The following is a 22,925-nucleotide window of genomic DNA, read 5'->3' as shown; positions in this document are numbered from 1 at the left end:
ACCATGCAGTTTTGAAAGCCAATTGAGAAATGGCTCACTGCCTGAACATGGAGCACAAAAAAGCCTCCAGCACCTGGTATTCCCAGGCGGTCTCCCATCCAGGTACTAACTAGGCCCGAAACTGCTTAGCTTCCGAGATCGGGCGCATTCATTGTGGTGTAGCCCTAAAATTGAGAAATGCTAAGAGTATTACTCTTATGCATTTACAGTTAGTAAGCTAAGCCATAAAGCCACTTGCAACATGATACCACGTTCATCACCCGATCAGGCTCGATCAGGCGAGATATATAAGACTTGTGGGCCCATTCAGGACTCCTATGTCTGGTAGGATAACTTTACTCCATCCATCCTGTTTCTGTTGCAGGGGGTTGGAGAGAACAACCAACACAACCATGGCTTTCTTTCAAGACTCTTTATGGACTCAATATTCTCTGAACTGCATTACATGTGAAGGTAGATTTATTACCCATGAACACACTACCCGTATGTTAATTTTATGTAAATAGGTAGCGTCAGCCCTCATGTTGTTGTCCAACATTTCCGCTATTAAAAGGGATACATTTATTTTGGAATCATAAGCAAATTTAAAAAGAAATTGAGAAGTGGCACAATTACTAATCATAGAGCACAAAAAAGCCTACAGAACCTGGTATTCCCAGGCCGTCTCCCATCCAGGTACTAACTAGGCCTGACACTGCTTAGCTTCTGATATCAGACGCATTCAGTGTGGTGTGGCCGTAGGCTCTGGGCCTTCTGAGATTTGTACCTTTAAGCATCTAGTTGGCTAGACCATGCAGTTTTGAAAGCCAATTGAGAAATGGCTCACTGCCTGAACATGGAGCACAAAAAAGCCTACAGCACCTGGTATTCCCAGGCGGTCTCCCATCCAGGTACTAACTAGGCCCGACACTGCTTAGCTTCTGAGATCAGACGAGATCAGGCGCATTCAGTGTGGTGTGGCCGTAGGCTCTGGGCCTTCTGAGATTTGTACCTTTAAGCATCTAGTTGGCTAGACCATGCAGTTTTGAAAGCCATTTGAGAAATGGCTCACTGGCTGAACATGGAGCACAAAAAAGCCTACAGCACCTGGTATTCCCAGGCGGTCTCCCATCCAGGTACTAACTAGGCCCGACACTGCTTAGCTTCTGAGATCAGACGAGATCAGGCGCATTCAGTGTGGTGTGGCCGTAGGCTCTGGGCCTTCTGAGATTTGTACCTTTAAGCATCTAGTTGGCTAGACCATGCAGTTTTGAAAGCCAATTGAGAAATGGCTCACTGCCTGAACATGGAGCACAAAAAAGCCTACAGCACCTGGTATTCCCATGCGGTCTCCCATCCAGGTACTAACTAGGCCCGACACTGCTTAGCTTCTGAGATCAGACGCATTCAGTGTGGTGTGGCCGTAGGCTCTGGGCCTTCTGAGATTTGTACCTTTAAGCATCTAGTTGGCTAGACCATGCAGTTTTGAAAGCCAATTGAGAAATGGCTCACTGCCTGAACATGGAGCACAAAAAAGCCTACAGCACCTGGTATTCCCAGGCGGTCTCCCATCCAGGTACTAACTAGGCCCGAAACTGCTTAGCTTCCGAGATCGGGCGCATTCATTGTGGTGTAGCCCTAAAATTGAGAAATGCTAAGAGTATTACTCTTATGCATTTACAGTTAGTAAGCTAAGCCATAAAGCCACTTGCAACATGATACCACGCTCATCACCCGATCAGCGCTCGATCAGGCTCGATCAGGCGAGATATATAAGACTTGTGGGCCCATTCAGGACTCCTATGTCTGGTTGGATAACTTTACTCCATCCATCCTGTTTCTGTTGCAGGGAGTTGGAGAGAACAACCAACACAACCATGGCTTTCTTTCAAGACTCTTTATGGACTCAATATTCTCTGAACTGCATTACATGTGAAGGTAGATTTATTACCCATGAACACACTACCCGTATGTTACTTTTATGTAAATAGGTAGCGCCAGCCCTCATGTTGTTGTCCAACATTTCCGCTATTAAAAGGGATACATTTATTTTGGAATCATAAGCAAATTTAAAAAGAAATTGAGAAGTGGCACAATTACTAATCATAGAGCACAAAAAAGCCTACAGAACCTGGTATTCCCAGGCGGTCTCCCATCCAGGTACTAACTAGGCCCGACACTGCTTAGCTTCTGAGATCAGACGCATTCAGTGTGGTGTGGCCGTAGGCTCTGGGCCTTCTGAGATTTGTACCTTTAAGCATCTAGTTGGCTAGACCATGCAGTTTTGAAAGCCAATTGAGAAATGGCTCACTGCCTGAACATGGAGCACAAAAAAGCCTACAGCACCTGGTATTCCCAGGCGGTCTCCCATCCAGGTACTAACTAGGCCCCACACTGCTTAGCTTCTGAGATCAGACGAAATCAGGCGCATTCAGTGTGGTGTGGGCGTAGGCTCTGGGCCTTCTGAGATTTGTACCTTTAAGCATCTAGTTGGCTAGACCATGCAGTTTTGAAAGCCAATTGAGAAATGGCTCACTGCCTGAACATGGAGCACAAAAAAGCCTCCAGCACCTGGTATTCCCAGGCGGTCTCCCATCCAGGTACTAACTAGGCCCGAAACTGCTTAGCTTCCGAGATCGGGCGCATTCATTGTGGTGTAGCCCTAAAATTGAGAAATGCTAAGAGTATTACTCTTATGCATTTACAGTTAGTAAGCTAAGCCATAAAGCCACTTGCAACATGATACCACGCTCATCACCCGATCAGCGCTCGATCAGGCGAGATATATAAGACTTGTGGGCCCATTCAGGACTCCTATGTCTGGTAGGATAACTTTACTCCATCCATCCTGTTTCTGTTGCAGGGAGTTGGAGAGAACAACCAACACAACCATGGCTTTCTTTCAAGACTCTTTATGGACTCAATATTCTCTGAACTGCATTACATGTGAAGGTAGATTTATTACCCATGAACACACTACCCGTATGTTAATTTTATGTAAATAGGTAGCGCCAGCCCTCATGTTGTTGTCCAACATTTCCGCTATTAAAAGGGATACATTTATTTTGGAATCATAAGCAAATTTAAAAAGAAATTGAGAAGTGGCACAATTACTAATCATAGAGCACAAAAAAGCCTACAGCACCTGGTATTCCCAGGCGGTCTCCCATCCAGGTACTAACTAGGCCTGACACTGCTTAGCTTCTGAGATCAGACGAGATCAGGCACATTCAGCGTGGTGTGGCTGTAGGCTCTGTGCCTTCTAAGATTTGTACCTTTAAGCATCTAGTTGGCTAGACCATGCAGTTTTGAAAGCCAATTGAGAAATGGCTCACTGCCTGAACATGGAGCACAAAAAAGCCTACAGCACCTGGTATTCCCAGGCGGTCTCCCATCCAGGTACTAACTAGGCCCGACACTGCTTAGCTTCTGAGATCAGACGCATTCAGTGTGGTGTTGCCGTAGGCTCTGGGCCTTCTGAGATTTGTACCTTTAAGCATCTAGTTGGCTAGACCATGCAGTTTTGAAAGCCAATTGAGAAATGGCTCACTGCCTGAACATGGAGCACAAAAAAGCCTACAGCACCTGGTATTCCCAGGCGGTCTCCCATCCAGGTACTAACTAGGCCCGACACTGCTTAGCTTCTGAGATCAGACGAGATCAGGCACATTCAGTGTGGTGTGGCCGTAGGCTCTGGGCCTTCTGAGATTTGTACCTTTAAGCATCTAGTTGGCTAGACCATGCAGTTTTGAAAGCCAATTGAGAAATGGCTCACTGCCTGAACATGGAGCACAAAAAAGCCTCCAGCACCTGGTATTCCCAGGCGGTCTCCCATCCAGGTACTAACTAGGCCCGACACTGCTTAGCTTCTGAGATCAGACGAGATCAGGCGCATTCATTGTGGTGTGGCCGTAGGCTCTGGGCCTTCTGAGATTTGTACCTTTAAGCATCTAGTTGGCTAGACCATGCAGTTTTGAAAGCCAATTGAGAAATGGCTCACTGCCTGAACATGGAGCACAAAAAAGCCTACAGCACCTGGCATTCCCAGGCGGTCTCCCATCCAGGTACTAACTAGGCCCGAAACTGCTTAGCTTCCGAGATCGGGCGCATTCATTGTGGTGTAGCCCTAAAATTGAGAAATGCTAAGAGTATTACTCTTATGCATTTACAGTTAGTAAGCTAAGCCATAAAGCCACTTGCAACATGATACCACGCTCATCACCCGATCAGGCTCGATCAGGCGAGATATATAAGACTTGTGGGCCCATTCAGGACTCCTATGTCTGGTAGGATAACTTTACTCCATCCATCCTGTTTCTGTTGCAGGGAGTTGGAGAGAACAACCAACACAACCATGGCTTTCTTTCAAGACTCTTTATGGACTCAATATTCTCTGAACTGCATTACATGTGAAGGTAGATTTATTACCCATGAACACACTACCCGTATGTTAATTTTATGTAAATAGGTAGCGCCAGCCCTCATGTTGTTGTCCAACATTTCCGCTATTAAAAGGGATACATTTATTTTGGAATCATAAGCAAATTTAAAAAGAAATTGAGAAGTGGCACAATTACTAATCATAGAGCACAAAAAAGCCTACAGCACCTGGTATTCCCAGGCGGTCTCCCATCCAGGTACTAACTAAGCCTGACACTGCTTAGCTTCTGAGATCAGACGAGATCAGGCACAATCAGTGTGGTGTGGCCGTAGGTTCTGGGCCTTCTGAGATTTGTACCTTTAAGCATCTAGTTGGCTAGACCATGCAGTTTTGAAAGCCAATTGAGAAATGGCTCACTGCCTGAACATGGAGCACAAAAAAGCCTACAGCACCTGGTATTCCCAGGCGGTCTCCCATCCAGGTACTAACTAGGCCCGACACTGCTTCTGAGATCAGACGAGATCAGGCGCATTCAGTGTGGTGTGGCCATCTTCTGAGATTTGTACCTTTAAGCATCTAGTTGGCTAGACCATGCAGTTTTGAAAGCCAATTGAGAAATGGCTCACTGCCTGAACATGGAGCACAAAAAAGCCTACAGCACCTGGTATTCCCAGGTGGTCTCCCATCCAGGTACTAACTAGGCCCGACACTGCTTAGCTTCTGAGATCAGACGAGATCAGGCGCATTCAGTGTGGTGTGGCCGTAGGCTCTGGGCCTTCTGAGATTTGTACCTTTAAGCATCTAGTTGGCTAGACCATGCAGTTTTGAAAGCCAATTGAGAAATGGCTCACTGCCTGAACATGGAGCACAAAAAAGCCTCCAGCACCTGGTATTCCCAGGCGGTCTCCCATCCAGGTACTAACTAGGCCCGAAACTGCTTAGCTTCCGAGATCGGGCGCATTCATTGTGGTGTAGCCCTAAAATTGAGAAATGCTAAGAGTATTACTCTTATGCATTTACAGTTAGTAAGCTAAGCCATAAAGCCACTTGCAACATGATACCACGTTCATCACCCGATCAGGCTCGATCAGGCGAGATATATAAGACTTGTGGGCCCATTCAGGACTCCTATGTCTGGTAGGATAACTTTACTCCATCCATCCTGTTTCTGTTGCAGGGGGTTGGAGAGAACAACCAACACAACCATGGCTTTCTTTCAAGACTCTTTATGGACTCAATATTCTCTGAACTGCATTACATGTGAAGGTAGATTTATTACCCATGAACACACTACCCGTATGTTAATTTTATGTAAATAGGTAGCGTCAGCCCTCATGTTGTTGTCCAACATTTCCGCTATTAAAAGGGATACATTTATTTTGGAATCATAAGCAAATTTAAAAAGAAATTGAGAAGTGGCACAATTACTAATCATAGAGCACAAAAAAGCCTACAGAACCTGGTATTCCCAGGCCGTCTCCCATCCAGGTACTAACTAGGCCTGACACTGCTTAGCTTCTGATATCAGACGCATTCAGTGTGGTGTGGCCGTAGGCTCTGGGCCTTCTGAGATTTGTACCTTTAAGCATCTAGTTGGCTAGACCATGCAGTTTTGAAAGCCAATTGAGAAATGGCTCACTGCCTGAACATGGAGCACAAAAAAGCCTACAGCACCTGGTATTCCCAGGCGGTCTCCCATCCAGGTACTAACTAGGCCCGACACTGCTTAGCTTCTGAGATCAGACGAGATCAGGCGCATTCAGTGTGGTGTGGCCGTAGGCTCTGGGCCTTCTGAGATTTGTACCTTTAAGCATCTAGTTGGCTAGACCATGCAGTTTTGAAAGCCATTTGAGAAATGGCTCACTGGCTGAACATGGAGCACAAAAAAGCCTACAGCACCTGGTATTCCCAGGCGGTCTCCCATCCAGGTACTAACTAGGCCCGACACTGCTTAGCTTCTGAGATCAGACGAGATCAGGCGCATTCAGTGTGGTGTGGCCGTAGGCTCTGGGCCTTCTGAGATTTGTACCTTTAAGCATCTAGTTGGCTAGACCATGCAGTTTTGAAAGCTAATTGAGAAATGGCTCACTGCCTGAACATGGAGCACAAAAAAGCCTACAGCACCTGGTATTCCCATGCGGTCTCCCATCCAGGTACTAACTAGGCCCGACACTGCTTAGCTTCTGAGATCAGACGCATTCAGTGTGGTGTGGCCGTAGGCTCTGGGCCTTCTGAGATTTGTACCTTTAAGCATCTAGTTGGCTAGACCATGCAGTTTTGAAAGCCAATTGAGAAATGGCTCACTGCCTGAACATGGAGCACAAAAAAGCCTACAGCACCTGGTATTCCCAGGCGGTCTCCCATCCAGGTACTAACTAGGCCCGAAACTGCTTAGCTTCCGAGATCGGGCGCATTCATTGTGGTGTAGCCCTAAAATTGAGAAATGCTAAGAGTATTACTCTTATGCATTTACAGTTAGTACGCTAAGCCATAAAGCCACTTGCAACATGATACCACGCTCATCACCCGATCAGCGCTCGATCAGGCTCGATCAGGCGAGATATATAAGACTTGTGGGCCCATTCAGGACTCCTATGTCTGGTTGGATAACTTTACTCCATCCATCCTGTTTCTGTTGCAGGGAGTTGGAGAGAACAACCAACACAACCATGGCTTTCTTTCAAGACTCTTTATGGACTCAATATTCTCTGAACTGCATTACATGTGAAGGTAGATTTATTACCCATGAACACACTACCCGTATGTTACTTTTATGTAAATAGGTAGCGCCAGCCCTCATGTTGTTGTCCAACATTTCCGCTATTAAAAGGGATACATTTATTTTGGAATCATAAGCAAATTTAAAAAGAAATTGAGAAGTGGCACAATTACTAATCATAGAGCACAAAAAAGCCTACAGAACCTGGTATTCCCAGGCGGTCTCCCATCCAGGTACTAACTAGGCCGGACACTGCTTAGCTTCTGAGATCAGACGCATTCAGTGTGGTGTGGCCATAGGCTCTGGGCCTTCTGAGATTTGTACCTTTAAGCATCTAGTTGGCTAGACCATGCAGTTTTGAAAGCCAATTGAGAAATGGCTCACTGCCTGAACATGGAGCACAAAAAAGCCTACAGCACCTGGTATTCCCAGGCGGTCTCCCATCCAGGTACTAACTAGGCCCCACACTGCTTAGCTTCTGAGATCAGACGAAATCAGGCGCATTCAGTGTGGTGTGGGCGTAGGCTCTGGGCCTTCTGAGATTTGTACCTTTAAGCATCTAGTTGGCTAGACCATGCAGTTTTGAAAGCCAATTGAGAAATGGCTCACTGCCTGAACATGGAGCACAAAAAAGCCTCCAGCACCTGGTATTCCCAGGCGGTCTCCCATCCAGGTACTAACTAGGCCCGAAACTGCTTAGCTTCCGAGATCGGGCGCATTCATTGTGGTGTAGCCCTAAAATTGAGAAATGCTAAGAGTATTACTCTTATGCATTTACAGTTAGTAAGCTAAGCCATAAAGCCACTTGCAACATGATACCACGCTCATCACCCGATCAGCGCTCGATCAGGCGAGATATATAAGACTTGTGGGCCCATTCAGGACTCTTATGTCTGGTTGGATAACTTTACTCCATCCATCCTGTTTCTGTTGCAGGGAGTTGGAGAGAACAACCAACACAACCATGGCTTTCTTTCAAGACTCTTTATGGACTCAATATTCTCTGAACTGCATTACATGTGAAGGTAGATTTATTACCCATGAACACACTACCCGTATGTTAATTTTATGTAAATAGGTAGCGCCAGCCCTCATGTTGTTGTCCAACATTTCCGCTATTAAAAGGGATACATTTATTTTGGAATCATAAGCAAATTTAAAAAGAAATTGAGAAGTGGCACACTTACTAATCATAGAGCACAAAAAAGACTACAGCACCTGGTATTCCCAGGCGGTCTCCCATCCAGGTACTAACTAGGCCCGACACTGCTTAGCTTCTGAGATCAGACGAGATCAGGCACATTCAGTGTGGTGTGGCCGTAGGCTCTGGGCCTTCTGAGATTTGTACCTTTAAGCATCTAGTTGGCTAGACCATGCAGTTTTGAAAGCCAATTGAGAAATGGCTCACTGCCTGAACATGGAGCACAAAAAAGCCTACAGCACCTGGTATTCCCAGGCGGTCTCCCATCCAGGTACTAACTAGGCCTGACACTGCTTAGCTTCTGAGATCAGACGAGATCAGGCGCATTCAGTGTGGTGTGGCCGTAGGCTCTGGGCCGTCTGAGATTTGTACCTTTAAGCATCTAGTTGGCTAGACCATGCAGTTTTGAAAGCCAATTGAGAAATGGCTCACTGCCTGAACATGGAGCACAAAAAAGCCTACAGCACCTGGTATTCCCAGGCGGTCTCCCATCCAGGTACTAACTAGGCCCGACACTGCTTAGCTTCTGAGATCAGACGAGATCAGGCGCATTCAGTGTGGTGTGGCCGTAGGCTCTGGGCCTTCTGAGATTTGTACCTTTAAGCATCTAGTTGGCTAGACCATGCAGTTTTGAAAGCCAATTGAGAAATGGCTCACTGCCTGAACATGGAGCACAAAAAAGCCTACAGCACCTGGTATTCCCAGGCGGTCTCCCATCCAGGTACTAACTAGGCCCGAAACTGCTTAGCTTCCGAGATCGGGCGCATTCATTGTGGTGTAGCCCTAAAATTGAGAAATGCTAAGAGTATTACTCTTATGCATTTACAGTTAGTAAGCTAAGCCATAAAGCCACTTGCAACATGATACCACGCTCATCACCCGATCAGGCTCGATCAGGCGAGATATATAAGACTTGTGGGCCCATTCAGGACTCCTATGTCTGGTAGGATAACTTTACTCCATCCATCCTGTTTCTGTTGCAGGGAGTTGGAGAGAACAACCAACACAACCATGGCTTTCTTTCAAGACTCTTTATGGACTCAATATTCTCTGAACTGCATTACATGTGAAGGTAGATTTATTACCCATGAACACACTACCCGTATGTTCATTTTATGTAAATAGGTAGCGCCAGCCCTCATGTTGTTGTCCAACATTTCCGCTATTAAAAGGGATACATTTATTTTGGAATCATAAGCAAATTTAAAAAGAAATTGAGAAGTGGCACAATTACTAATCATAGAGCACAAAAAAGCCTACAGCACCTGGTATTCCCAGGCGGTCTCCCATCCAGGTACTAACTAGCCCCGACACTGCTTAGCTTCTGAGATCAGACGAGATCATGCACAAACAGTGTGGTGTGGCCATAGGCTCTGGAACTTCTGAGATTTGTACCTTTAAGCATCTAGTTGGCTAGACCATGAAGTTTTGAAAGCCAATTGAGAAATGGCTCACTGCCTGAACATGGAGCACAAAAAAGCATACAGCACCTGGTATTCCAAGGCGGTCTCCCATCCAGGTACTAACTAGGCCCGACACTGCTTAGCTTCTGAGATCAGACGAGATCAGGCGCATTCAGTGTGGTGTGGCCGTAGGCTCTGGGCCTTCTGAGATTTGTACCTTTAAGCATCTAGTTGGCTAGACCATGCAGTTTTGAAAGCCAATTGAGAAATGGCTCACTGCCTGAACATGGAGCACAAAAAAGCCTACAGCACCTGGTATTCCCAGGCGGTCTCCCATCCAGGTACTAACTAGGCCCGACACTGCTTAGCTTCTGAGATCAGACGAGATCAGGAGCATTCAGTGTGGTGTGGCCGTAGGCTCTGGGCTTTCTGAGATTTGTACCTTTAAGCATCTAGTTGGCTAGACCATGCAGTTTTGAAAGCCAATTGAGAAATGGCTCACTGCCTGAACATGGAGCACAAAAAAGCCTACAGCACCTGGTATTCCCAGGCGGTCTCCCATCCAGGTACTAACTAGGCCCGAAACTGCTTAGCTTCCGAGATCGGGCGCATTCATTGTGGTGTAGCCCTAAAATTGAGAAACGCTAAGAGTATTACTCTTATGCATTTACAGTTAGTAAGCTAAGCCATAAAGCCACTTGCAACATGATACCACGCTCATCACCCGATCAGGCTCGATCAGGCGAGATATATAAGACTTGTGGGCCCATTCAGGACTCCTATGTCTGGTAGGATAACTTTACTCCATCCATCCTGTTTCTGTTGCAGGGAGTTGGAGAGAACAACCAACACAACCATGGCTTTCTTTCAAGACTCTTTATGGACTCAATATTCTCTGAACTGCATTACATGTGAAGGTAGATTTATTACCCATGAACACACTACCCGTATGTTAATTTTATGTAAATAGGTAGCGCCAGCCCTCATGTTGTTGTCCAACATTTCCGCTATTAAAAGGGATACATTTATTTTGGAATCATAAGCAAATTTAAAAAGAAATTGAGAAGTGGCACAATTACTAATCATAGAGCACAAAAAAGCCTACAGCACCTGGTATTCCCAGGCGGTCTCCCATCCAGGTACTAACTAGGCCTGACACTGCTTAGCTTCTGAGATCAGACAAGATCAGGCACATTCAGTGTGGTGTGGCCGTAGGCTCTGGGCCTTCTGAGATTTGTACCTTTAAGCATCTAGTTGGCTAGACCATGCAGTTTTGAAAGCCAATTGAGAAATGGCTCACTGCCTGAACATGGAGCACAAAAAAGACTACAGCACCTGGTATTCCCAGGTGGTCTCCCATCCAGGTACTAACTAGGCCCGACACTGCTTAGCTTCTGAGATCAGACGAGATCAGGCGCATTCAGTGTGGTGTGGCCATAGGCTCTGGGCCTTCTGAGATTTGTACCTTTAAGCATCTAGTTGGCTAGACCATGCAGTTTTGAAAGCCAATTGAGAAATGGCTCACTGCCTGAACATGGAGCACAAAAAAGCCTACAGCACCTGGTATTCCCAGGCGGTCTCCCATCCAGGTACTAACTAGGCCCGACACTGCTTAGCTTCTGAGATCAGACGAAATCAGGCGCATTCAGTGTGGTGTGGCCGTAGGCTCTGGGCCTTCTGAGATTTGTACCTTTAAGCATCTAGTTGGCTAGACCATGCAGTTTTGAAAGCCAATTGAGAAATGGCTCACTGCCTGAACATGGAGCACAAAAAAGCCTACAGCACCTGGTATTCCCAGGCGGTCTCCCATCCAGGTACTAACTAGGCCCGAAACTGCTTAGCTTCCGAGATCGGGCGCATTCATTGTGGTGTAGCCCTAAAATTGAGAAATGCTAAGAGTATTACTCTTATGCATTTACAGTTAGTAAGCTAAGCCATAAAGCCACTTGCAACATGATAACACGCTCATCACCCGATCAGGCGAGATATATAAGACTTGTGGGCCCATTCAGGACTCCTATGTCTGGTAGGATAACTTTACTCCATCCATCCTGTTTCTGTTGCAGGGGGTTGGAGACAACAACCAACACAACCATGGCTTTCTTTCAAGACTCTTTATGGACTCAATATTCTCTGAACTGCATTACATGTGAAGGTAGATTTATTACCCATGAACACACTACCCGTATGTTAATTTTATGTAAATAGGTAGCGCCAGCCCTCATGTTGTTGTCCAACATTTCCGCTATTAAAAGGGATACATTTATTTTGGAATCATAAGCAAATTTAAAAAGAAATTGAGAAGTGGCACAATTACTAATCATAGAGCACAAAAAAAGCCTACAGAACCTGGTATTCCCAGGCGGTCTCCCATCCAGGTACTAACAAGGCCCGACACTGCTTAGCTTCTGATATCAGACGAGATCAGGCGCATTCAATGTGGTGTGGCCGTAGGCTCTGGGCCTTCTGAGATTTGTACCTTTAAGCATATAGTTGGCTAGACCATGCAGTTTTGAAAGCCAATTGAGAAATGGCTCACTGCCTGAACATGGAGCACAAAAAAGCCTACAGCACCTGGTATTCCCAGGCGGTCTCCCATCCAGGTACTAACTAGGCCCGACACTGCTTAGCTTCTGAGATCAGACGAGATCAGGCGCATTCAGTGTGGTGTGGCTGTAGGCCTTCTGAGATTTGTACCTTTAAGCATCTAGTTGGCTAGACCATGCAGTTTTGAAAGCCAATTGAGAAATGGCTCACTGCCTGAACATGGAGCACAAAAAAGCCTACAGCACCTGGTATTCCCAGGCGGTCTCCCATCCAGGTACTAACTAGGCCCGACAATGCTTAGCTTCTGGGATCAGGCGCATTCAGTGTGGTGTGGCCGTAGGCTCTGGGACTTCTGAGATTTGTACCTTTAAGCATCTAGTTGGCTAGACCATGAAGTTTTGAAAGCCAATTGAGAAATGGCTCACTGCCTGAACATGGAGCACAAAAAAGCATACAGCACCTGGTATTCCAAGGCGGTCTCCCATCCAGGTACTAACTAGGCCCGACACTGCTTAGCTTCTGAGATCAGACGAGATCAGGCGCATTCAGTGTGGTGTGGCCGTAGGCTCTGGGCCTTCTGAGATTTGTACCTTTAAGCATCTAGTTGGCTAGACCATGCAGTTTTGAAAGCCAATTGAGAAATGGCTCACTGCCTGAACATGGAGCACAAAAAAGCCTACAGCACCTGGTATTCCCAGGCGGTCTCCCATCCAGGTACTAACTAGGCCCGACACTGCTTAACTTCTGAGATCAGACGAGATCAGGAGCATTCAGTGTGGTGTGGCCGTAGGCTCTGGGCTTTCTGAGATTTGTACCTTTAAGCATCTAGTTGGCTAGACCATGCAGTTTTGAAAGCCAATTGAGAAATGGCTCACTGCCTGAACATGGAGCACAAAAAAGCCTACAGCACCTGGTATTCCCAGGCGGTCTCCCATCCAGGTACTAACTAGGCCCGAAACTGCTTAGCTTCCGAGATCGGGCGCATTCATTGTGGTGTAGCCCTAAAATTGAGAAATGCTAAGAGTATTACTCTTATGCATTTACAGTTAGTAAGCTAAGCCATAAAGCCACTTGCAACATGATACCACGCTCATCACCCGATCAGGCGAGATATATAAGACTTGTGGGCCCATTCAGGACTCCTATGTCTGGTAGGATAACTTTACTCCATCCATCCTGTTTCTGTTGCAGGGGGTTGGAGAGAACAACCAACACAACCATGGCTTTCTTTCAAGACTCTTTATGGACTCAATATTCTCTGAACTGCATTACATGTGAAGGTAGATTTATTACCCATGAACACACTACCCGTATGTTAATTTTATGTAAATAGGTAGCGCCAGCCCTCATGTTGTTGTCCAACATTTCCGCTATTAAAAGGGATACATTTATTTTGGAATCATAAGCAAATTTAAAAAGAAATTGAGAAGTGGCACAATTACTAATCATAGAGCACAAAAAAAGCCTACAGAACCTGGTATTCCCAGGCGGTCTCCCATCCAGGTACTAACAAGGCACGACACTGCTTAGCTTCTGATATCAGACGAGATCAGGCGCATTCAGTGTGGTGTGGCCGTAGGCTCTGGGCCTTCTGAGATTTGTACCTTTAAGCATATAGTTGGCTAGACCATGCAGTTTTGAAAGCCAATTGAGAAATGGCTCACTGCCTGAACATGGAGCACAAAAAAGCCTACAGCACCTGGTATTCCCAGGCGGTCTCCCATCCAGGTACTAACTAGGCCCGACACTGCTTAGCTTCTGAGATCAGACGAGATCAGGCGCATTCAGTGTGGTGTGGCTGTAGGCTCTGGGCCTTCTGAGATTTGTACCTTTAAGCATCTAGTTGGCTAGACCATGCAGTTTTGAAAGCCAATTGAGAAATGGCTCACTGCCTGAACATGGAGCACAAAAAAGCCTACAGCACCTGGTATTCCCAGGCGGTCTCCCATCCAGGTACTAACTAGGCCCGACAATGCTTAGCTTCTGGGATCAGGCACATTCAGTGTGGTGTGGCCGTAGGCTCTGGGCCTTCTGAGATTTGTACCTTTAAGCATCTAGTTGGCTAGACCATGCAGTTTTGAAAGCCAATTGAGAAATGGCTCACTGCCTGAACATGGAGCACAAAAAAGCCTACAGCACCTGGTATTCCCAGGCGGTCTCCCATCCAGGTACTAACTAGGCCCGACACTGCTTAGCTTCTGAGATCAGACCAGATCAGGAGCATTCAGTGTGGTGTGGCCGTAGGCTCTGGGCCTTCTGAGATTTGTACCTTTAAGCATCTAGTTGGCTAGACCATGCAGTTTTGAAAGCCAATTGAGAAATGGCTCACTGCCTGAACATGGAGCACAAAAAAGCCTACAGCACCTGGTATTCCCAGGCGGTCTCCCATCCAGGTACTAACTAGGCCCGAAACTGCTTAGCTTCCGAGATCGGGCGCATTCATTGTGGTGTAGCCCTAAAATTGAGAAATGCTAAGAGTATTACTCTTATGCATTTACAGTTAGTAAGCTAAGCCATAAAGCCACTTGCAACATGATACCACGCTCATCACCCGATCAGGCTCGATCAGGCGAGATATATCAGACTTGTGGGCCCATTCAGGACTCCTATGTCTGGTAGGATAACTTTACTCCATCCATCCTGTTTCTGTTGCAGGGAGTTGGAGAGAACAACCAACACAACCATGGCTTTCTTTCAAGACTCTTTATGGACTCAATATTCTCTGAACTGCATTACATGTGAAGGTAGATTTATTACCCATGAACACACTACCCGTATGTTAATTTTATGTAAATAGGTAGCGCCAGCCCTCATGTTGTTGTCCAACATTTCCGCTATTAAAAGGGATACATTTATTTTGGAATCATAAGCAAATTTAAAAAGAAATTGAGAAGTGGCACAATTATTAATCATAGAGCACAAAAAAGCCTACAGCACCTGGTATTCCCAGGCGGTCTCCCATCCAGGTACTAACTAGGCCTGACACTGCTTAGCTTCTGAGATCAGACAAGATCAGGCACATTCAGTGTGGTGTGGCCGTAGGCTCTGGGCCTTCTGAGATTTGTACCTTTAAGCATCTAGTTGGCTAGACCATGCAGTTTTGAAAGCCAATTGAGAAATGGCTCACTGCCTGAACATGGAGCACAAAAAAGACTACAGCACCTGGTATTCCCAGGTGGTCTCCCATCCAGGTACTAACTAGGCCCAACACTGCTTAGCTTCTGAGATCAGACGAGATCAGGCGCATTCAGTGTGGTGTGGCCGTAGGCTCTGGGCCTTCTGAGATTTGTACCTTTAAGCATCTAGTTGGCTAGACCATGCAGTTTTGAAAGCCAATTGAGAAATGGCTCACTGCCTGAACATGGAGCACAAAAAAGCCTACAGCACCTGGTATTCCCAGGCGGTCTCCCATCCAGGTACTAACTAGGCCCGACACTACTTAGCTTCTGAGATCAGACGAGATCAGGCGCATTCAGTGTGGTGTGGCCGTAGGCTCTGGGCCTTCTGAGATTTGTACCTTTAAGCATCTAGTTGGCTAGACCATGCAGTTTTGAAAGCCAATTGAGAAATGGCTCACTGCCTGAACATGGAGCACAAAAAAGCCTACAGCACCTGGTATTCCCAGGCGGTCTCCCATCCAGGTACTAACTAGGCCCGAAACTGCTTAGCTTCCGAGATCGGGCGCATTCATTGTGGTGTAGCCCTAAAATTGAGAAATGCTAAGAGTATTACTCTTATGCATTTACAGTTAGTAAGCTAAGCCATAAAGCCACTTGCAACATGATACCACGCTCATCACCCGATCAGGCGAGATATATAAGACTTGTGGGCCCATTCAGGACTCCTATGTCTGGTAGGATAACTTTACTCCATCCATCCTGTTTCTGTTGCAGGGGGTTGGAGAGAACAACCAACACAACCATGGCTTTCTTTCAAGACTCTTTATGGACTCAATATTCTCTGAACTGCATTACATGTGAAGGTAGATTTATTACCCATGAACACACTACCCGTATGTTAATTTTATGTAAATAGGTAGCGCCAGCCCTCATGTTGTTGTCCAACATTTCCGCTATTAAAAGGGATACATTTATTTTGGAATCATAAGCAAATTTAAAAAGAAATTGAGAAGTGGCACAATTACTAATCATAGAGCACAAAAAAAGCCTACAGAACCTGGTATTCCCAGGCGGTCTCCCATCCAGGTACTAACAAGGCCCGACACTGCTTAGCTTCTGATATCAGACGAGATCAGGCGCATTCAGTGTGGTGTGGCCGTAGGCTCTGGGCCTTCTGAGATTTGTACCTTTAAGCATCTAGTTGGCTAGACCATGCAGTTTTGAAAGCCAATTGAGAAATGGCTCACTGCCTGAACATGGAGCACAAAAAAGCCTACAGCACCTGGTATTCCCAGGCGGTCTCCCATCCAGGTACTAACTAGGCCCGACACTGCTTAGCTTCTGAGATCAGACAAGATCAGGCGCATTCAGTGTGGTGTGGCCGTAGGCTGTGGGCCTTCTGAGATTTGTACCTTTAAACATCTAGTTGGCTAGACCATGCAGTTTTGAAAGCCAATTGAGAAATGGCTCACTGCCTGAACATGGAGCACAAAAAAGCCTACAGCACCTGGTATTCCCAGGCGGTCTCCCATCCAGGTACTAACTAGGCCCGACACTGCTTAGCTTCTGAGATCAGACGAGATCAGGCGCATTCAGTGTGGTGTGGCCGTAGGCTCTGGGCCTTCTGAGATTTGTACCTTTAAGCATCTAGTTGGCTAGACCATGCAGTTTTGAAAGCCAATTGAGAATTGGCTCACTGCCTGAACATGGAGCACAAAAAAGCCTACAGCACCTGGTATTCCCAGGCGGTCTCCCATCCAGGTACTAACTAGGCCCGACAATGCTTAGCTTCTGAGATCAGGCGCATTCAGTGTGGTGTGGCCGTAGGCTCTGGGCCTTCTGAGATTTGTACCTTTAAGCATCTAGTTGGCTAGACCATGCAGTTTTGAAAGCCAATTGAGAAATGGCTCACTGCCTGAACATGGAGCACAAAAAAGCCTACAGCACCTGGTATTCCCAGGCGGTCTCCCATCCAGGTACTAACTAGGCCCGACACTGCTTAGCTTCTGAGATCAGACGAGATCAGGCGCATTCAGTGTGGTGTGGCCGTAGGCTCTGGGCCTTCTGAGATTTGTACCTTTAAGCATCTAGTTGGCTAGACCATGCAGTTTTGAAAGCCAATTGAGAAATGGCTCACTGCCTGAACATGGAGCACAAAAAAGCCTACAGCACCTGGTATTCCCAGGCGGTCTCCCATCCAGGTACTAACTAGGCCCGAAACTGCTTAGCTTCCGAGATCGGGCGCATTCATTGTGGTGTAGCCCTAAAATTGAGAAATGCTAAGAGTATTACTCTTATGCATTTACAGTTAGTAAGCTAAGCCATAAAGCCACTTGCAACATGATACCACGCTCATCACCCGATCAGCGCTCGATCAGGCTCGATCAGGCGAGATATATAAGACTTGTGGGCCCATTCAGGACTCCTATGTCTGGTTGGATAACTTTACTCCATCCATCCTGTTTCTGTTGCAGGGAGTTGGAGAGAACAACCAACACAACCATGGCTTTCTTTCAAGACTCTTTATGGACTCAATATTCTCTGAACTGCATTACATGTGAAGGTAGATTTATTACCCATGAACACACTACCCGTATGTTACTTTTATGTAAATAGGTAGCGCCAGCCCTCATGTTGTTGTCCAACATTTCCGCTATTAAAAGGGATACATTTATTTTGGAATCATAAGCAAATTTAAAAAGAAATTGAGAAGTGGCACAATTACTAATCATAGAGCACAAAAAAGCCTACAGAACCTGGTATTCCCAGGTGGTCTCCCATCCAGGTACTAACTAGGCCCGACACTGCTTAGCTTCTGAGATCAGACGCATTCAGTGTGGTGTGGCCGTAGGCTCTGGGCCTTCTGAGATTTGTACCTTTAAGCATCTAGTTGGCTAGACCATGCAGTTTTGAAAGCCAATTGAGAAATGGCTCACTGCCTGAACATGGAGCACAAAAAAGCCTACAGCACCTGGTATTCCCAGGCGGTCTCCCATCCAGGTACTAACTAGGCCCCACACTGCTTAGCTTCTGAGATCAGACGAAATCAGGCGCATTCAGTGTGGTGTGGCCGTAGGCTCTGGGCCTTCTGAGATTTGTACCTTTAAGCATCTAGTTGGCTAGACCATGCAGTTTTGAAAGCCAATTGAGAAATGGCTCACTGCCTGAACATGGAGCACAAAAAAGCCTCCAGCACCTGGTATTCCCAGGCGGTCTCCCATCCAGGTACTAACTAGGCCCGAAACTGCTTAGCTTCCGAGATCGGGCGCATTCATTGTGGTGTAGCCCTAAAATTGAGAAATGCTAAGAGTATTACTCTTATGCATTTACAGTTAGTAAGCTAAGCCATAAAGCCACTTGCAACATGATACCACGCTCATCACCCGATCAGCGCTCGATCAGGCGAGATATATAAGACTTGTGGGCCCATTCAGGACTCTTATGTCTGGTTGGATAACTTTACTCCATCCATCCTGTTTCTGTTGCAGGGAGTTGGAGAGAACAACCAACACAACCATGGCTTTCTTTCAAGACTCTTTATGGACTCAATATTCTCTGAACTGCATTACATGTGAAGGTAGATTTATTACCCATGAACACACTACCCGTATGTTAATTTTATGTAAATAGGTAGCGCCAGCCCTCATGTTGTTGTCCAACATTTCCGCTATTAAAAGGGATACATTTATTTTGGAATCATAAGCAAATTTAAAAAGAAATTGAGAAGTGGCACACTTACTAATCATAGAGCACAAAAAAGCCTACAGCACCTGGTATTCCCAGGCGGTCTCCCATCCAGGTACTAACTAGGCCCGACACTGCTTAGCTTCTGAGATCAGACGAGATCAGGCACATTCAGTGTGGTGTGGCCGTAGGCTCTGGGCCTTCTGAGATTTGTACCTTTAAGCATCTAGTTGGCTAGACCATGCAGTTTTGAAAGGCAATTGAGAAATGGCTCACTGCCTGAACATGGAGCACAAAAAAGCCTACAGCACCTGGTATTCCCAGGCGGTCTCCCATCCAGGTACTAACTAGGCCTGACACTGCTTAGCTTCTGAGATCAGACGCATTCAGTGTGGTGTGGCCGTAGGCTCTGGGCCGTCTGAGATTTGTACCTTTAAGCATCTAGTTGGCTAGACCATGCAGTTTTGAAAGCCAATTGAGAAATGGCTCACTGCCTGAACATGGAGCACAAAAAAGCCTACAGCACCTGGTATTCCCAGGCGGTCTCCCATCCAGGTACTAACTAGGCCCGACACTGCTTAGCTTCTGAGATCAGACGCATTCAGTGTGGTGTGGCCGTAGGCTCTGGGCCTTCTGAGATTTGTACCTTTAAGCATCTAGTTGGCTAGACCATGCAGTTTTGAAAGCCAATTGAGAAATGGCTCACTGCCTGAACATGGAGCACAAAAAAGCCTACAGCACCTGGTATTCCCAGGCGGTCTCCCATCCAGGTACTAACTAGGCCCGAAACTGCTTAGCTTCCGAGATCGGGCGCATTCATTGTGGTGTAGCCCTAAAATTGAGAAATGCTAAGAGTATTACTCTTATGCATTTACAGTTAGTAAGCTAAGCCATAAAGCCACTTGCAACATGATACCACGCTCATCACCCGATCAGGCTCGATCAGGCGAGATATATAAGACTTGTGGGCCCATTCAGGACTCCTATGTCTGGTAGGATAACTTTACTCCATCCATCCTGTTTCTGTTGCAGGGAGTTGGAGAGAACAACCAACACAACCATGGCTTTCTTTCAAGACTCTTTATGGACTCAATATTCTCTGAACTGCATTACATGTGAAGGTAGATTTATTACCCATGAACACACTACCCGTATGTTCATTTTATGTAAATAGGTAGCGCCAGCCCTCATGTTGTTGTCCAACATTTCCGCTATTAAAAGGGATACATTTATTTTGGAATCATAAGCAAATTTAAAAAGAAATTGAGAAGTGGCACAATTACTAATCATAGAGCACAAAAAGCCTACAGCACCTGGTATTCCCAGGCGGTCTCCCATCCAGGTACTAACTAGCCCCGACACTGCTTAGCTTCTGAGATCAGACGAGATCAGGCACATTCAGTGTGGTGTGGCCGTAGGCTCTGGGACTTCTGAGATTTGTACCTTTAAGCATCTAGTTGGCTAGACCATGCAGTTTCGAAAGCCAATTGAGAAATGGCTCACTGCCTGAACATGGAGCACAAAAAAGCATACAGCACCTGGTATTCCAAGGCGGTCTCCTATCCAGGTACTAACTAGGCCCGACACTGCTTAGCTTCTGAGATCAGACGAGATCAGGCGCATTCAGTGTGGTGTGGCCGTAGGCTCTGGGCCTTCTGAGATTTGTACCTTTAAGCATCTAGTTGGCTAGACCATGCAGTTTTGAAAGCCAATTGAGAAATGGCTCACTGCCTGAACATGGAGCACAAAAAAGCCTACAGCACCTGGTATTCCCAGGCGGTCTCCCATCCAGGTACTAACTAGGCCCGACACTGCTTAGCTTCTGAGATCAGACGAGATCAGGAGCATTCAGTGTGGTGTGGCCGTAGGCTCTGGGCCTTCTGAGATTTGTACCTTTAAGCATCTAGTTGGCTAGACCATGCAGTTTTGAAAGCCAATTGAGAAATGGCTCACTGCCTGAACATGGAGCACAAAAAAGCCTACAGCACCTGGTATTCCCAGGCGGTCTCCCATCCAGGTACTAACTAGGCCCGAAACTGCTTAGCTTCCGAGATCGGGCGCATTCATTGTGGTGTAGCCCTAAAATTGAGAAATGCTAAGAGTATTACTCTTATGCATTTACAGTTAGTAAGCTAAGCCATAAAGCCACTTGCAACATGATACCACGCTCATCACCCGATCAGGCTCGATCAGGCGAGATATATAAGACTTGTGGGCCCATTCAGGACTCCTATGTCTGGTAGGATAACTTTACTCCATCCATCCTGTTTCTGTTGCAGGGAGTTGGAGAGAACAACCAACACAACCATGGCTTTCTTTCAAGACTCTTTATGGACTCAATATTCTCTGAACTGCATTACATGTGAAGGTAGATTTATTACCCATGAACACACTACCCGTATGTTAATTTTATGTAAATAGGTAGCGCCAGCCCTCATGTTGTTGTCCAACATTTCCGCTATTAAAAGGGATACATTTATTTTGGAATCATAAGCAAATTTAAAAAGAAATTGAGAAGTGGCACAATTACTAATCATAGAGCACAAAAAAGCCTACAGCACCTGGTATTCCCAGGCGGTCTCCCATCCAGGTACTAACTAGGCCTGACACTGCTTAGCTTCTGAGATCAGACAAGATCAGGCACATTCAGTGTGGTGTGGCCGTAGGCTCTGGGCCTTCTGAGATTTGTACCTTTAAGCATCTAGTTGGCTAGACCATGCAGTTTTGAAAGCCAATTGAGAAATGGCTCACTGCCTGAACATGGAGCACAAAAAAGACTACAGCACCTGGTATTCCCAGGTGGTCTCCCATCCAGGTACTAACTAGGCCTGACACTGCTTAGCTTCTGAGATCAGACGAGATCAGGCGCATTCAGTGTGGTGTGGCCGTAGGCTCTGGGCCTTCTGAGATTTGTACCTTTAAGCATCTAGTTGGCTAGACCATGCAGTTTTGAAAGCCAATTGAGAAATGGCTCACTGCCTGAACATGGAGCACAAAAAAGCCTACAGCACCTGGTATTCCCAGGCGGTCTCCCATCCAGGTACTAACTAGGCCCGACACTGCTTAGCTTCTGAGATCAGACGCATTCAGTGTGGTGTGGCCGTAGGCTCTGGGCCTTCTGAGATTTGTACCTTTAAGCCTCTAGTTGGCTAGACCATGCAGTTTTGAAAGCCAATTGAGAAATGGCTCACTGCCTGAACATGGAGCACAAAAAAGCCTACAGCACCTGGTATTCCCAGGCGGTCTCCCATCCAGGTACTAACTAGGCCCGAAACTGCTTAGCTTCCGAGATCGGGCGCATTCATTGTGGTGTAGCCCTAAAATTGAGAAATGCTAAGAGTATTACTCTTATGCATTTACAGTTAGTAAGCTAAGCCATAAAGCCACTTGCAACATGATACCACGCTCATCACCCGATCAGGCGAGATATATAAGACTTGTGGGCCCATTCAGGACTCCTATGTCTGGTAGGATAACTTTACTCCATCCATCCTGTTTCTGTTGCAGGGGGTTGGAGAGAACAACCAACACAACCATGGCTTTCTTTCAAGACTCTTTATGGACTCAATATTCTCTGAACTGCATTACATGTGAAGGTAGATTTATTACCCATGAACACACTACCCGTATGTTAATTTTATGTAAATAGGTAGCGCCAGCCCTCATGTTGTTGTCCAACATTTCCGCTATTAAAAGGGATACATTTATTTTGGAATCATAAGCAAATTTAAAAAGAAATTGAGAAGTGGCACAATTACTAATCATAGAGCACAAAAAAAGCCTACAGAACCTGGTATTCCCAGGCGGTCTCCCATCCAGGTACTAACAAGGCCCGACACTGTGTGGTGTGGCCGTAGGCTCTGGGCCTTCTGAGATTTGTACCTTTAAGCAT

General features: G+C 46.2%; 37 non-coding genes and 29 pseudogenes across 37 annotated transcripts; all 66 read right to left on the bottom strand.

Moving 5' to 3' along the window:
• Positions 1 to 849: 849 nt before the first annotated feature.
• Positions 850 to 968, bottom strand: LOC138496122 (5S ribosomal RNA). The gene has a single exon (XR_011277680.1). It is a non-coding gene; the product is annotated as a 5S ribosomal RNA (ribosomal RNA).
• A 106-nt stretch (positions 969 to 1,074) lies between these two features.
• LOC138496121 (5S ribosomal RNA) lies at positions 1,075 to 1,193 on the bottom strand. The gene has a single exon (XR_011277679.1). It is a non-coding gene; the product is annotated as a 5S ribosomal RNA (ribosomal RNA).
• A 106-nt stretch (positions 1,194 to 1,299) lies between these two features.
• Positions 1,300 to 1,408, bottom strand: LOC138495125 (5S ribosomal RNA; annotated as a pseudogene).
• Positions 1,409 to 1,514: 106 nt separating this feature from the next.
• LOC138495973 (5S ribosomal RNA) lies at positions 1,515 to 1,623 on the bottom strand (annotated as a pseudogene).
• Positions 1,624 to 2,098: 475 nt separating this feature from the next.
• LOC138495287 (5S ribosomal RNA) lies at positions 2,099 to 2,207 on the bottom strand (annotated as a pseudogene).
• A 106-nt stretch (positions 2,208 to 2,313) lies between these two features.
• On the bottom strand, positions 2,314 to 2,432 carry LOC138494369 (5S ribosomal RNA). The gene has a single exon (XR_011277305.1). It is a non-coding gene; the product is annotated as a 5S ribosomal RNA (ribosomal RNA).
• A 680-nt stretch (positions 2,433 to 3,112) lies between these two features.
• Positions 3,113 to 3,231, bottom strand: LOC138494338 (5S ribosomal RNA). Its single transcript, XR_011277277.1, has one exon. It is a non-coding gene; the product is annotated as a 5S ribosomal RNA (ribosomal RNA).
• Positions 3,232 to 3,337: 106 nt separating this feature from the next.
• Positions 3,338 to 3,446, bottom strand: LOC138495162 (5S ribosomal RNA; annotated as a pseudogene).
• A 106-nt stretch (positions 3,447 to 3,552) lies between these two features.
• Positions 3,553 to 3,671, bottom strand: LOC138493486 (5S ribosomal RNA). Its single transcript, XR_011276504.1, has one exon. It is a non-coding gene; the product is annotated as a 5S ribosomal RNA (ribosomal RNA).
• Positions 3,672 to 3,777: 106 nt separating this feature from the next.
• On the bottom strand, positions 3,778 to 3,896 carry LOC138494357 (5S ribosomal RNA). The gene has a single exon (XR_011277294.1). It is a non-coding gene; the product is annotated as a 5S ribosomal RNA (ribosomal RNA).
• Positions 3,897 to 4,575: 679 nt separating this feature from the next.
• On the bottom strand, positions 4,576 to 4,694 carry LOC138494705 (5S ribosomal RNA; annotated as a pseudogene).
• A 106-nt stretch (positions 4,695 to 4,800) lies between these two features.
• LOC138495513 (5S ribosomal RNA) lies at positions 4,801 to 4,914 on the bottom strand (annotated as a pseudogene).
• Positions 4,915 to 5,009: 95 nt separating this feature from the next.
• Positions 5,010 to 5,128, bottom strand: LOC138493800 (5S ribosomal RNA). The gene has a single exon (XR_011276790.1). It is a non-coding gene; the product is annotated as a 5S ribosomal RNA (ribosomal RNA).
• An 894-nt stretch (positions 5,129 to 6,022) lies between these two features.
• On the bottom strand, positions 6,023 to 6,141 carry LOC138496120 (5S ribosomal RNA). Its single transcript, XR_011277678.1, has one exon. It is a non-coding gene; the product is annotated as a 5S ribosomal RNA (ribosomal RNA).
• A 106-nt stretch (positions 6,142 to 6,247) lies between these two features.
• On the bottom strand, positions 6,248 to 6,366 carry LOC138496119 (5S ribosomal RNA). Its single transcript, XR_011277677.1, has one exon. It is a non-coding gene; the product is annotated as a 5S ribosomal RNA (ribosomal RNA).
• A 106-nt stretch (positions 6,367 to 6,472) lies between these two features.
• On the bottom strand, positions 6,473 to 6,581 carry LOC138495123 (5S ribosomal RNA; annotated as a pseudogene).
• Positions 6,582 to 6,687: 106 nt separating this feature from the next.
• Positions 6,688 to 6,796, bottom strand: LOC138495972 (5S ribosomal RNA; annotated as a pseudogene).
• Positions 6,797 to 7,271: 475 nt separating this feature from the next.
• LOC138495580 (5S ribosomal RNA) lies at positions 7,272 to 7,380 on the bottom strand (annotated as a pseudogene).
• A 106-nt stretch (positions 7,381 to 7,486) lies between these two features.
• On the bottom strand, positions 7,487 to 7,605 carry LOC138494368 (5S ribosomal RNA). Its single transcript, XR_011277304.1, has one exon. It is a non-coding gene; the product is annotated as a 5S ribosomal RNA (ribosomal RNA).
• A 680-nt stretch (positions 7,606 to 8,285) lies between these two features.
• LOC138493806 (5S ribosomal RNA) lies at positions 8,286 to 8,404 on the bottom strand. Its single transcript, XR_011276795.1, has one exon. It is a non-coding gene; the product is annotated as a 5S ribosomal RNA (ribosomal RNA).
• Positions 8,405 to 8,510: 106 nt separating this feature from the next.
• LOC138493796 (5S ribosomal RNA) lies at positions 8,511 to 8,629 on the bottom strand. Its single transcript, XR_011276786.1, has one exon. It is a non-coding gene; the product is annotated as a 5S ribosomal RNA (ribosomal RNA).
• Positions 8,630 to 8,735: 106 nt separating this feature from the next.
• Positions 8,736 to 8,854, bottom strand: LOC138496117 (5S ribosomal RNA). Its single transcript, XR_011277676.1, has one exon. It is a non-coding gene; the product is annotated as a 5S ribosomal RNA (ribosomal RNA).
• Positions 8,855 to 8,960: 106 nt separating this feature from the next.
• LOC138495971 (5S ribosomal RNA) lies at positions 8,961 to 9,069 on the bottom strand (annotated as a pseudogene).
• Positions 9,070 to 9,533: 464 nt separating this feature from the next.
• Positions 9,534 to 9,652, bottom strand: LOC138494884 (5S ribosomal RNA; annotated as a pseudogene).
• A 106-nt stretch (positions 9,653 to 9,758) lies between these two features.
• LOC138494079 (5S ribosomal RNA) lies at positions 9,759 to 9,877 on the bottom strand. The gene has a single exon (XR_011277042.1). It is a non-coding gene; the product is annotated as a 5S ribosomal RNA (ribosomal RNA).
• A 106-nt stretch (positions 9,878 to 9,983) lies between these two features.
• On the bottom strand, positions 9,984 to 10,102 carry LOC138496705 (5S ribosomal RNA). The gene has a single exon (XR_011278192.1). It is a non-coding gene; the product is annotated as a 5S ribosomal RNA (ribosomal RNA).
• Positions 10,103 to 10,208: 106 nt separating this feature from the next.
• LOC138495969 (5S ribosomal RNA) lies at positions 10,209 to 10,317 on the bottom strand (annotated as a pseudogene).
• Positions 10,318 to 10,781: 464 nt separating this feature from the next.
• LOC138494531 (5S ribosomal RNA) lies at positions 10,782 to 10,900 on the bottom strand. Its single transcript, XR_011277452.1, has one exon. It is a non-coding gene; the product is annotated as a 5S ribosomal RNA (ribosomal RNA).
• Positions 10,901 to 11,006: 106 nt separating this feature from the next.
• On the bottom strand, positions 11,007 to 11,125 carry LOC138493643 (5S ribosomal RNA). The gene has a single exon (XR_011276647.1). It is a non-coding gene; the product is annotated as a 5S ribosomal RNA (ribosomal RNA).
• A 106-nt stretch (positions 11,126 to 11,231) lies between these two features.
• Positions 11,232 to 11,350, bottom strand: LOC138493539 (5S ribosomal RNA). The gene has a single exon (XR_011276552.1). It is a non-coding gene; the product is annotated as a 5S ribosomal RNA (ribosomal RNA).
• A 106-nt stretch (positions 11,351 to 11,456) lies between these two features.
• Positions 11,457 to 11,565, bottom strand: LOC138495968 (5S ribosomal RNA; annotated as a pseudogene).
• A 455-nt stretch (positions 11,566 to 12,020) lies between these two features.
• Positions 12,021 to 12,139, bottom strand: LOC138494645 (5S ribosomal RNA; annotated as a pseudogene).
• Positions 12,140 to 12,245: 106 nt separating this feature from the next.
• LOC138496815 (5S ribosomal RNA) lies at positions 12,246 to 12,364 on the bottom strand. Its single transcript, XR_011278292.1, has one exon. It is a non-coding gene; the product is annotated as a 5S ribosomal RNA (ribosomal RNA).
• A 99-nt stretch (positions 12,365 to 12,463) lies between these two features.
• Positions 12,464 to 12,572, bottom strand: LOC138495317 (5S ribosomal RNA; annotated as a pseudogene).
• A 106-nt stretch (positions 12,573 to 12,678) lies between these two features.
• Positions 12,679 to 12,797, bottom strand: LOC138494077 (5S ribosomal RNA). Its single transcript, XR_011277041.1, has one exon. It is a non-coding gene; the product is annotated as a 5S ribosomal RNA (ribosomal RNA).
• Positions 12,798 to 12,903: 106 nt separating this feature from the next.
• LOC138493666 (5S ribosomal RNA) lies at positions 12,904 to 13,022 on the bottom strand. Its single transcript, XR_011276668.1, has one exon. It is a non-coding gene; the product is annotated as a 5S ribosomal RNA (ribosomal RNA).
• A 106-nt stretch (positions 13,023 to 13,128) lies between these two features.
• LOC138495967 (5S ribosomal RNA) lies at positions 13,129 to 13,237 on the bottom strand (annotated as a pseudogene).
• A 455-nt stretch (positions 13,238 to 13,692) lies between these two features.
• On the bottom strand, positions 13,693 to 13,811 carry LOC138494831 (5S ribosomal RNA; annotated as a pseudogene).
• A 106-nt stretch (positions 13,812 to 13,917) lies between these two features.
• On the bottom strand, positions 13,918 to 14,036 carry LOC138496803 (5S ribosomal RNA). Its single transcript, XR_011278281.1, has one exon. It is a non-coding gene; the product is annotated as a 5S ribosomal RNA (ribosomal RNA).
• Positions 14,037 to 14,142: 106 nt separating this feature from the next.
• LOC138495450 (5S ribosomal RNA) lies at positions 14,143 to 14,251 on the bottom strand (annotated as a pseudogene).
• Positions 14,252 to 14,357: 106 nt separating this feature from the next.
• Positions 14,358 to 14,476, bottom strand: LOC138493941 (5S ribosomal RNA). The gene has a single exon (XR_011276917.1). It is a non-coding gene; the product is annotated as a 5S ribosomal RNA (ribosomal RNA).
• Positions 14,477 to 14,582: 106 nt separating this feature from the next.
• On the bottom strand, positions 14,583 to 14,691 carry LOC138495966 (5S ribosomal RNA; annotated as a pseudogene).
• A 464-nt stretch (positions 14,692 to 15,155) lies between these two features.
• On the bottom strand, positions 15,156 to 15,274 carry LOC138494529 (5S ribosomal RNA). Its single transcript, XR_011277451.1, has one exon. It is a non-coding gene; the product is annotated as a 5S ribosomal RNA (ribosomal RNA).
• A 106-nt stretch (positions 15,275 to 15,380) lies between these two features.
• On the bottom strand, positions 15,381 to 15,499 carry LOC138497027 (5S ribosomal RNA). The gene has a single exon (XR_011278455.1). It is a non-coding gene; the product is annotated as a 5S ribosomal RNA (ribosomal RNA).
• Positions 15,500 to 15,605: 106 nt separating this feature from the next.
• LOC138493525 (5S ribosomal RNA) lies at positions 15,606 to 15,724 on the bottom strand. The gene has a single exon (XR_011276540.1). It is a non-coding gene; the product is annotated as a 5S ribosomal RNA (ribosomal RNA).
• Positions 15,725 to 15,830: 106 nt separating this feature from the next.
• LOC138495965 (5S ribosomal RNA) lies at positions 15,831 to 15,939 on the bottom strand (annotated as a pseudogene).
• Positions 15,940 to 16,394: 455 nt separating this feature from the next.
• LOC138494569 (5S ribosomal RNA) lies at positions 16,395 to 16,513 on the bottom strand. Its single transcript, XR_011277487.1, has one exon. It is a non-coding gene; the product is annotated as a 5S ribosomal RNA (ribosomal RNA).
• A 106-nt stretch (positions 16,514 to 16,619) lies between these two features.
• LOC138493719 (5S ribosomal RNA) lies at positions 16,620 to 16,738 on the bottom strand. The gene has a single exon (XR_011276716.1). It is a non-coding gene; the product is annotated as a 5S ribosomal RNA (ribosomal RNA).
• A 106-nt stretch (positions 16,739 to 16,844) lies between these two features.
• Positions 16,845 to 16,963, bottom strand: LOC138496115 (5S ribosomal RNA). Its single transcript, XR_011277674.1, has one exon. It is a non-coding gene; the product is annotated as a 5S ribosomal RNA (ribosomal RNA).
• A 106-nt stretch (positions 16,964 to 17,069) lies between these two features.
• LOC138495115 (5S ribosomal RNA) lies at positions 17,070 to 17,178 on the bottom strand (annotated as a pseudogene).
• Positions 17,179 to 17,284: 106 nt separating this feature from the next.
• On the bottom strand, positions 17,285 to 17,403 carry LOC138496114 (5S ribosomal RNA). The gene has a single exon (XR_011277673.1). It is a non-coding gene; the product is annotated as a 5S ribosomal RNA (ribosomal RNA).
• A 106-nt stretch (positions 17,404 to 17,509) lies between these two features.
• On the bottom strand, positions 17,510 to 17,618 carry LOC138495963 (5S ribosomal RNA; annotated as a pseudogene).
• A 475-nt stretch (positions 17,619 to 18,093) lies between these two features.
• On the bottom strand, positions 18,094 to 18,202 carry LOC138495266 (5S ribosomal RNA; annotated as a pseudogene).
• Positions 18,203 to 18,308: 106 nt separating this feature from the next.
• On the bottom strand, positions 18,309 to 18,427 carry LOC138493645 (5S ribosomal RNA). The gene has a single exon (XR_011276649.1). It is a non-coding gene; the product is annotated as a 5S ribosomal RNA (ribosomal RNA).
• A 680-nt stretch (positions 18,428 to 19,107) lies between these two features.
• Positions 19,108 to 19,226, bottom strand: LOC138493485 (5S ribosomal RNA). The gene has a single exon (XR_011276503.1). It is a non-coding gene; the product is annotated as a 5S ribosomal RNA (ribosomal RNA).
• Positions 19,227 to 19,332: 106 nt separating this feature from the next.
• Positions 19,333 to 19,441, bottom strand: LOC138495261 (5S ribosomal RNA; annotated as a pseudogene).
• Positions 19,442 to 19,547: 106 nt separating this feature from the next.
• LOC138495070 (5S ribosomal RNA) lies at positions 19,548 to 19,656 on the bottom strand (annotated as a pseudogene).
• A 106-nt stretch (positions 19,657 to 19,762) lies between these two features.
• On the bottom strand, positions 19,763 to 19,871 carry LOC138495962 (5S ribosomal RNA; annotated as a pseudogene).
• Positions 19,872 to 20,334: 463 nt separating this feature from the next.
• Positions 20,335 to 20,453, bottom strand: LOC138494367 (5S ribosomal RNA). Its single transcript, XR_011277303.1, has one exon. It is a non-coding gene; the product is annotated as a 5S ribosomal RNA (ribosomal RNA).
• Positions 20,454 to 20,559: 106 nt separating this feature from the next.
• LOC138494483 (5S ribosomal RNA) lies at positions 20,560 to 20,678 on the bottom strand. The gene has a single exon (XR_011277409.1). It is a non-coding gene; the product is annotated as a 5S ribosomal RNA (ribosomal RNA).
• Positions 20,679 to 20,784: 106 nt separating this feature from the next.
• Positions 20,785 to 20,903, bottom strand: LOC138496693 (5S ribosomal RNA). Its single transcript, XR_011278181.1, has one exon. It is a non-coding gene; the product is annotated as a 5S ribosomal RNA (ribosomal RNA).
• Positions 20,904 to 21,009: 106 nt separating this feature from the next.
• On the bottom strand, positions 21,010 to 21,118 carry LOC138495961 (5S ribosomal RNA; annotated as a pseudogene).
• Positions 21,119 to 21,582: 464 nt separating this feature from the next.
• LOC138494528 (5S ribosomal RNA) lies at positions 21,583 to 21,701 on the bottom strand. The gene has a single exon (XR_011277450.1). It is a non-coding gene; the product is annotated as a 5S ribosomal RNA (ribosomal RNA).
• Positions 21,702 to 21,807: 106 nt separating this feature from the next.
• Positions 21,808 to 21,926, bottom strand: LOC138494098 (5S ribosomal RNA). Its single transcript, XR_011277060.1, has one exon. It is a non-coding gene; the product is annotated as a 5S ribosomal RNA (ribosomal RNA).
• A 106-nt stretch (positions 21,927 to 22,032) lies between these two features.
• On the bottom strand, positions 22,033 to 22,141 carry LOC138495068 (5S ribosomal RNA; annotated as a pseudogene).
• A 106-nt stretch (positions 22,142 to 22,247) lies between these two features.
• LOC138495960 (5S ribosomal RNA) lies at positions 22,248 to 22,356 on the bottom strand (annotated as a pseudogene).
• Positions 22,357 to 22,925: the final 569 nt, after the last annotated feature.

The sequence above is a fragment of the Ambystoma mexicanum genome, chromosome 10, assembly GCF_040938575.1.
Source record: "Ambystoma mexicanum isolate Mex_15411 chromosome 10, UKY_AmexF1_1, whole genome shotgun sequence".
In the NCBI taxonomy this organism is placed as follows: Eukaryota; Metazoa; Chordata; class Amphibia; order Caudata; family Ambystomatidae; genus Ambystoma; species Ambystoma mexicanum.
Note: the sequence above shows the minus strand (reverse complement) of the source record. Positions and strands in the feature narration are given on the sequence as shown.